Below are 8,783 nucleotides of genomic sequence, written 5' to 3' on the forward strand. Positions count from 1 at the left end.
ACTTATGTAAGCAAAGCAGGGCACAAATAAAAAGAACCATTATTCAACTAAAAAGCACTATCCAAATGCAGTACAAAAAATGTACGGAATATTTGCTGAATTTTAGGAGGATTTTCTCTTTTTTTTTTTTTTTTTTTTTTAGTGAAGCTCTTAGGACTGAGAAACAAGACTAAGGATCACAGAGGTATTGATTTCCAAGCACAGAGACACTGACACTGCCTTAAACTCTTGTTCACAACCTCCTCTTCACAAAAAGGCCAGTTATATTTAGATGCTTTAGGTTCCTTAATAGAACCTTAAAAAAAATACGCTGGCTGTCTTGCACACATCAAAGGCAACGGTTGAATAACGCACAGTCTTTTTAAAACCATTATTGCAAGCAATAGGTATTTGAGAATCCCACCAAGTGCTTTACAGGCACCTCTGTGCTACTCAGAACCCAGCTGCGAAGCTGCAGGCAGGATGCTCCCGGCTGAAGGTACCAGCACTGCTTCCATTGGGGTCTGCACTAACCCCAGGGACAACTCCGCCAAGGAAAGCTTTTGATGGAAAGCAAGCAGAAAGACTCCTTTCTTCACCCCAACAAAACTACCTTATAGTTCAACAGACCTTTAAAAAAAAGAACATTTACTGCCCAGACAACTTTAAAACCTTAAAAAGGCAGAAAGTGAAGCTATAACACCTAGTATAGCCTAGAAACGGCTCAAACATTATATACCACATTCAAATGTCTAATGCCCATCATATGGATGAAATAATTATTCCAACATCCAAAGAATTTTAAAAAATTGCAAAAATTCTTTGATTAAAGAAAGATGTTCTACCCCAGCCTGCATTGCAATAGCAAAGTTATTAGTGTACAAAGTTCAAAATCTTTACAAGAACACTGGACTTACGTTAAAGACTTCAGAGATCCTGTCAGGAGGAATAACTGTCTTGCAGATTTAATCTTTTTAAATTATCTAAAATAAGTCTTCAAGCAGTCTACACAAAACAGACAAGATAATCCAATCTGTAGTATATTACAAGTTTCCAATTTCATCTCCTGTGCCTCCTAATGTAATGACATAAACTTGGGCAGTACAGAAATACAGAAAGTTGTTTAACACAATCATTAACAGAATATCTGAATTTCCCTCAGGTGATAGCAACATTAATAGAATAAATAATTGCAAGAAACTTATCCCAGGCCAATAAGGTTATGGCACATTGCAACGAGAAGTATTCAGTTTCAATAAAAGGAATTAAGCATTAAAAGAAGAAGATACAATAAGCAAATTGCTCCCTTAGTAATACAAGTAAAGTTACTTTCCACTTCATAATTAAATAACCATGTCTTTGAAACTTTTGTGACAACATATCTGATTAAGTTACAGGAACGAGCACGCTCACTATTTACTCCATAATTTCTTTATAGCATGTTAAAATCAAATTGCAAATTATAAGCACACATTATATTACAATAAATCAGCACATATTAGACTACTTTGATAAATCTTATGAACACCACCACCACGAAGGTTTTTTTTTTGTGCAGATTTTTTACAGTGACTGACTTGCACTTGGTCTTTGATATAATTCTGCTAACTACATGGACTTAAAGTCAGAGGTAATTTAACCCATTATTTTTATTACATACTAGTTGGATAACAAGTATAACATGTAAAAACAGTATTTCCTAAAGCAGACCAAATTCAGAAAAGTGTAAAGTTTGTTTGACAGTCCATCCTGAAAAATTCCAACACTTCACATGCACTTCATAGTCGTCCTCTACAAATTGTCAATTAACTTGCTTCCTAAAACTGCCAGCGCACTGAGATTCACAGCAGCAAGATTTAAGCAGTGGAAAGAAACAGGCCCCTGGGATGATTATGCTTCTCACTTTTGCAAGCGGTTGCATACTCAGTAGGAATCAATAGCAATATGACTGCCAATTTCCGCTTACAATACTGCCTTTAATAACGTCAGCCAAATTTTTGATTCCCTTACTCACATTAAAAACATACTTTATTCAGCTACCTATTCAGGTTCAGTCAATGGGAATAACGACAAAGTTAACAGGCACATCTCAGCTGCTGTAAATCTGCATAATTTATTGAAGTGGAGCCACCACAGACTTAAGATTTGGTCTCATGTTAGAATCAACGTTAATAAATATAACAGTAACAGCCTGAATAATACTGTGCCTTTATCAGATGCTCTCAAAGAGATTTCCACAAGTTACTTTCCTTTACTTTTGAATATAGATCAGATACCGAACTACTGTACATCAGAACAGGACACAAACTTGTTTCATGAGTATTCTGCTCCATCTCAAATATGCTCGGTTCCTGAACTGAAACAAACAGATAAAATTCCACTTAAAACTCAGACAGCATACCCTACTTCACTTGAATAAGGTAAAGTTGTTCCACTTCGACACCAGGACAAGATCAAGAAAACGTTTATGAAAACACGTTCTTAGATTTCCTGTGTAAACAAGAAGTCTAAGTTGTGTTTTACTGCCTGATAGCTGGCCAGTGAAGAGAAGCAGACCATGACTGTTGAAGGTTCAAAGTTTTAGAGCTAGGAAAATAATTTGAAATAAGACAGAGATACATCTGTAATAAAGCCAGGCTTTCTACAGCCTCTGCAGCTTCAAAAGACCAATCTTTAACAGATGATTATAAAAGATAAATCAACACACACACGTGCACACAAAACACAGAAATTTCACTTTCACATTGGTAACCATGGGGAACACGGAGCTGCAGCAGCTTAATGGAAAGTCATCTGCTCTAACAGCACTCCTTTCGACACAGCTTGCTAGAACAAGGTATTGCAAATAAGGCAGATGTTCATTGCTGGTGATACACTGGGACACTGCGAAACACCGCTCAAAGGATACTGAAAAATTACAATAGGTCACTCTAACAATCAGAAGATGGAATAATTTAACGGTATGACACAATTACTTATCAGACAATCCTATTAAACTGCTAGAACCCCCCCCAAAACACATCTAAAACTGCAGTAGGATTCTTCAGATTTAATCTTAAAAATCTACAGGAACAAAATTTTCCCTCAATTATGAAGAACTGCAAGTGTGGTTTGTTTGGGTTTTTTTCTTCAAAGATTTAATGTCTACACTGCAATGAGAGTGGGAAATGGCCTACACTTGCTGTCCTATTAAAAAAAAAAAAACACACCCGAATTCCATTTTTGCAGAGTTAGAAGTTTATCAAATTTTGACTGTAACTTTTTATTATTTTCTTCCAGTTCACTGAAATTCTTGATAAAGCCATTACTGGAATTTTAGGTAAGAACTAAGAACAAATATGATTTTGGAATTTTTATGCGCCAATTTTTCAGCTGAGTAGTTGTTTTCAAATTTGGGGAGTGGCAATGAGTTCAACAGACAACATTGTTTTGTAAACCTACATCAGATCAAAGTGTATCTTGCCTAATATGCTGTTTCCAACAGCAGCTGGGAGCAAATAATCAAAAAAGAGTGCAAGAAAAGCATCATATGGGGTTATTATATTTATAAGCTGCCATGCATATGTCTTTTTTGCTTCCCACAAACTTTGTCCAGGCTGAGTTTTAAAAATGTTTACATATGTTCAGGATTTCAGAACTCGTTTCAGTCCATTAAGAGCTGAGATGTGGCAGTTTCAGCAGTGCCGGGTGAGCGCACAGCACTCGCACAGACCAACTGCTCAGCATATGCACAAGTATTTTTCGCGGTTGCAAATAGAGTATTTATTTGTATCCATCACATATAGTGTGTACACACAGCAAACTAAATGCGTTCAGGAAATACCACCTGCCCAAGCCACATCTGCTTAAATTTTAATTACGTGTTCCTGTTAATTAGGGTGCTCAACTGGCTGGTCTCCAACCTGCCCGATTGGATTTCCCGTGGTCTGAACTGACTGCTACAAATCTGCTGATTCCAAAATAAATAAAATAAATAAAAAAAAAAAAATCTGAGTCCAAGAGAGGATAAATATTTATCAGCAGGTTAGAATACATAAGAGAAACATTCTCATGGTGTAAATAGTTGCCTACATGCAGCTTAGTGCAGGATAGGATCCAGTTGCCTAAAGATACCCAGAACCACTTCAGGTTGCATTGCAAGGCCTCCGGCAACTGCTCCAGAAAGCAGATCCATGACATGTCCTTTGTCGCATCTGCCATCACTCTCTATACATTCTGGATATTCTGGGCATATTTTTAGCACTGATACTAATATTAATTTTGTGGCAGTCACGGGTCACAAGACATCTGGTACTATGTTCATTCTTGTCACACGATGACCATAGTAATGACCAAAACGAACAGGTAAGTCTATTCAGATATGCTTCATAAATCATAAACAAACAAAATAATACTGGCCTACAGCACAAAAGCAACGGAAAGCTCTGGTTAAACATTTGGACACTAGATATGGGTCAGCCACTACGTGACACGATGCTGCTTCTTCCGTTTGCCTGGGTTTTGGCCAGCCAGTCTCATCACCCGCAGCAGCCTCTCCATTGGAAATGGACCTCTCATGGGAGGCAGGGCTTTCTGCCAGCCCTCCGCTGTCATCCAGTTCTGCCCGATAGAAAAAATTATACATGGCTCATCAGACGCAGTGATGAATGCGTGGTCTGTCCTAATGATAGGAAAGCTAAAACCCTGTTCATTCTTGGGTAACAATATACCGCTTTTGCTATCAAAGGGAGCATTTACAGGTCTGCACCTGTGTGTCTCTACAAATGCTACATAGTGCCTACAATATAGACATCATGCTATTAACATAAAGGAGTATAATTTATGACAGCTTTTACTTTTCACAGATGCAGAATAAATATAATTCATGAAACCATAAAAAATATGTAACGTCAGATAACAGAACACCGGCTCTAGGTTTGGTTGTGCAGTTCTCCAGCAGAAAAACGCTTTTGAACTTTTTTTTTCAAACATTATGTGCACTATGGCTTTTGGGTATTTTCAATAAAGAGGGACTTGAGTCTTCTATTTAGAAAATCATACCAGGAGCAGGCACAACAGTACTTTTAAACAAAACTTCATAGCATTTTTGTACTATGTTTAGGTCCACCTAGGTATTAGACTTTCACAGGGGTACCTGACTGTATGTACCCTCTCCTATCATGGTATAATTACATGCACAACAGCTTCAGGCCAAACCTCTCATTTTCCTGAGAAGTTCTTTGTCATGGGATTGAAGAACACCCTCAGATCTCAGCCCATGCTGGCTCCCAAGCTTGGCTATTTTGTACATTTTTTTTGTTCACTACAGGACTACCAAGCATATTGCTACTACCCACTGCATCAGACAGTCAAATGCCTTTTATATTTTTTAGATAAAACTAATGGGGATAGTTCAAATCTCACTTGCCAACATCAGGATGCAAGCCAAACTTGCATTCAAGGCAGATGGTGGAAGGCATTGAAAAATGACTGATTCTCTCACTCCGTGATTCCACAGTTTATTGGAAAACAAGAAATTCATTGTTCCTCGACACTAAACATTGCAAAGTCATAAATTGGCCATAGGTGAGCTTTCCAAAGCTTTCTAAGAGATCTGGATGTCAGTTATGCTGACATCTAGCCAGTACCCAAATCTTCCAAATGCTTCAGAACATCAGATCGCCACTACGAGTTCCAACAAGGGTCTGTCAAATGATTGCCCAGAAGAGGGTAAAAACAGGGAAAGCACACACAAAATCCCTCAACTACGCTTCCAGTGTATTTTAAGCTTAGAAGAGTTTTGAAAAAATCTATAGCTCTGAATATCTGTGACTTCTGACAGAGAATATACCTTACTTTTCAGCAATAACATGTCATTCTAAACTGAAAAAGGCTCTTTCAGATCTATTTGTTTAATAAACAATTCTTCCAGTTATGCAATCTTTTATTGTGGAAACAAACACCCATGGTAAAACCCAATGCCTCACCTATTCCAGCATCAGACACAGAAACAACATAATAGTATTTTAAAACAGTGTTAATGCAATAGTATGCTCTGCATGTTCATTCAAAGCTCAAGAGCCCATCACATTTTAACGGTTTATTAATGGAAAACTACTGATTACATCTGATTATTGATAGAGAAGGAAAATTGTTGAAAACCGGTATTGAATGATGTAAGTGCAGCAACTGAAGCAGTCATGTGCCTTACCAGTTAACCTAATGAATTAAACTCTGTCACAACACAGAGTACGTGGCCAGATCCACCACCAGATCAACTGACATTTGTAGAAAGCACCTCAATGAATCCAAGGCATTCAAGTTTTGAAAAGTAAGTATCTACCAACAAGCAAGTCATCTGCAAATACATAATGTTCAAAAAAGAAGTTCAGTACACATTCACCGTGTAGAAATTATGTGAGTTTATAGCTGTTCTGAATCTGAATTCTTTTACTCTGATTTTCAGTAATTCCTGATAAGTCATCATTTCAGAAGCAACTAGGTATAAATTGCATCCTAGCACAAAGTAAGGCTCGTTTCATTCTTCTGTATATGGTCTTTCAAAGCAACGTAGTGAATACTCTCAGTATTTCATGAATCAGCAGCATCTGCAAGAATCCGTCATAAAAATCCCTCATCTAAGGTCCAAAAAGTGTTGCATACGTACACTAGCGTTTGAGTCCCGAAATTGCTGGGCAAAGAACTGAAGAGATTAGTTAATTCAGATCCTTTGCAAATCAGCCAAAAAGACTTTGAACGTATGCAAAATATGTTATCTGGGTTGTAAATTTGACAGAAATTCTTTTGAATACATCAGATTTTAAAAATCAAAGACCTTCTTAATACAATTTTTATTTGCAATATGGAAAATGGATGGCAAATTATCAACATTACCACAGTACTTTATGAATGAATTGGCTTATCAACAGAGCACAAAAGTACAGTAAAACGCATTGGCCAAAGTGAAGGTTGTTTAAACGTGTTAATTTGCAATGGACTATGAGCATGTGTAATCAAATCAAGTTCTGCTGTCATGCAATAACTTGTTAAATTACTGCTTTTTGATCATTTACAATCATGTAGGCAAAATCTGAAAGGCAGTTGACTTTTGATATTAAACCAGATGTCCAAGAAATGAAAACCACAAAACTGTGGAAGTTTTTGAAAATGTTTAGTATCAGCAAATCACTCAAGGGCAGATAGGTAGGCAATGACAGAGCTAGGAACAGAAACCAGATTGCCTGATTCACACTCGTGGGTTTCAGTTATCAAAGCATCTTACACTTTATTTAAAATCATCCTTAACCTTTTTTTTAAAAAAAAAAAAAAAAAAAAGCACTCACTTTTCAGTGACAATGCTTAATTATCCAGTGTAGAGACAGATGAAAATGTCATTTAGGATTTCTCCCCCATCATTCTGGAGACACATAAAAAAAGGATGGTGATCATTACCCATCTTCAGAATAGTTAATGAACCACAGAAACCTTAATACAGAGAACGACAGCTCCAGACCCTCAAATGGGCTATTTTTCAAAATCCCAAAGACTGTTAATTGCAGATGCCAAAGGAGGGGAGAGAGAGGAGATACCTTTTACATTGTATACTTCAGCGCAAAAGAAGTCATTGGCATGACTCATTGTTCCTTTTGTTTACAAGAGGGTTTCGGTGAAAGGCTTTCCTTTTAGGAAAGAAAGCAAGCAAATCTTGCCTTTTCCTAACATTGAGCTCTCGGTCTTCATGTGCTTACCGCAAAAAGGACTGATCTACTCCTTCATACTTTCCTTTTTTTTTAATACAGTAAACTGTTTCCAACAGATGAACGGCCTGTAAGAAAAGTTGTTTCAAAATATATACAGAATGGAGATATCTACACAAGAAACCTCTTTTTTTTCATTAAACAATCCCTTGTTTACAATAGAATCTCTCAAAATCATGCCATTTTCTTTCAAAATCAGTAAGATCACCACCACTATTTTTTTCATATTAACTTCCATAGTTGCTAAGTTTCAGTCACAAAAGACAGGTTTTCCTCTATGGTATACAGGATTGTGTGTGTGTATAACATCACAATCTATATCTTTGCACAATTGCATCTAAAGTATTTTAAATAAACTTGTACTATGTCCGAAGATATAATAGCGCTCTGTATGACTTAACCTAAACCTTTATTTTGGACATACAAGGATATCTTAGTCTCCGTTTTAAATACAGCAACAGGAATATAATTTTCTTCAAAGTTTATAGGTCTAACAATTTAACAAAGGGATTTACTATTATTTTCTCCTAATGCAAGGAAAGAAACAGGTCCCAAGCTCCCAACAACTGTTCCCTGCATTTTCCAACAAGTTACAATGCTGAGGGCAATGCATGCTGCAGCTGAAGGAGAACAGAAAAAAAGGCAAGCCCCCACCTTGAAAGTGTTTGCATATAACCCCGCATTCACAGGCAGAGCACTGATCCAGCAAAACTTCACAATGATATAATCTTCTTTTCTTCCCAGACCACAGGGAATATGTCAGTGTCTCAATAAAATGTGACCAGCTGCATAACCAAGTCCAAGTGGTACCTTTTACTGTCGGAGACAATTACATTTACCTACAGCAAGAGACCATTTCTGTATGTACATGAACAGCAGTGGATGTTTCACTAACACTTTTCTATAAAAAAAACGTATTGATCAAAAAAAAGTTGAAACCTTGCTTTTTATATACAAAATCTGCTGATTAAAAAAAAAAAAATCTCAACACTGCCCAACTAGCAGTATTTTATTCCTTTCAATTGCCAATCACTAGGTTACACTGTGAACTGAAAAGCAATTAGATTG

At 36.9% G+C, this 8,783-nt stretch overlaps 1 protein-coding gene across 1 annotated transcript in view; it reads right to left on the reverse strand.

Moving 5' to 3' along the window:
- NAALADL2 (N-acetylated alpha-linked acidic dipeptidase-like 2) overlaps positions 1–8,783 on the reverse strand; it is a 48,126-nt gene that overhangs the window by 1,110 nt on the left and 38,233 nt on the right. The window lies entirely within an intron of this gene.

This window comes from Fulmarus glacialis, unplaced genomic scaffold (genome assembly GCF_000690835.1).
Source record: "Fulmarus glacialis isolate BGI_N327 unplaced genomic scaffold, ASM69083v1 scaffold7695, whole genome shotgun sequence".
In the NCBI taxonomy this organism is placed as follows: Eukaryota; Metazoa; Chordata; class Aves; order Procellariiformes; family Procellariidae; genus Fulmarus; species Fulmarus glacialis.